Here is a 550-nt window from a genome sequence, read left to right as displayed (position 1 = left end):
CACACAAGATGTTCTTAATGAATAATGTCTTCAAGCCAGATGCATTCCTTCTCTTTAGAGATATGCCCATCAAGTGAAACCAAGTACAGACAATTTCTCTCCTGGACAGAGTTCTAAAGTAAAGATTTAGTTCAGTGATATAGCTCTTATAGGAGAAGCAGTATTATTTTGTGTTCATTTTAAAGCTATAGTGCTAGTTCTGAAGTACAACTGTATATTTTATATTACAGTTGCTGAGTTTAATTGGCTCTAGATGACACAGTGTAGTAATCTGCTACAGAGTCAACCTAGGTAACCAAATAAAATGGACTAACCTAGGTAATCAGGTAAAATGAAGAAAATGTTTAGCTCTTATATCCACTATGTTTTTGTTTTCGTTTTGTTTTGAGATGAAGTCTCGGTCTGTCGCCCTGGCTGGAGTGCAGTGGTGTAATCTTGGCTCACTACAACCTCCACCTCCTTAGTTAAAGCGATTCTCCTGCCTCTGACTCCCGGGTAGCTGGGATTACAGGCACGCACCACCACGCCCAGCTAATTTTTGTATTTTTAC

This window comes from Colobus angolensis, unplaced genomic scaffold, assembly GCF_000951035.1.
Source record: "Colobus angolensis palliatus isolate OR3802 unplaced genomic scaffold, Cang.pa_1.0 Scaffold220, whole genome shotgun sequence".
Lineage (NCBI taxonomy): Eukaryota > Metazoa > Chordata > Mammalia > Primates > Cercopithecidae > Colobus > Colobus angolensis.
Note: the sequence above shows the minus strand (reverse complement) of the source record.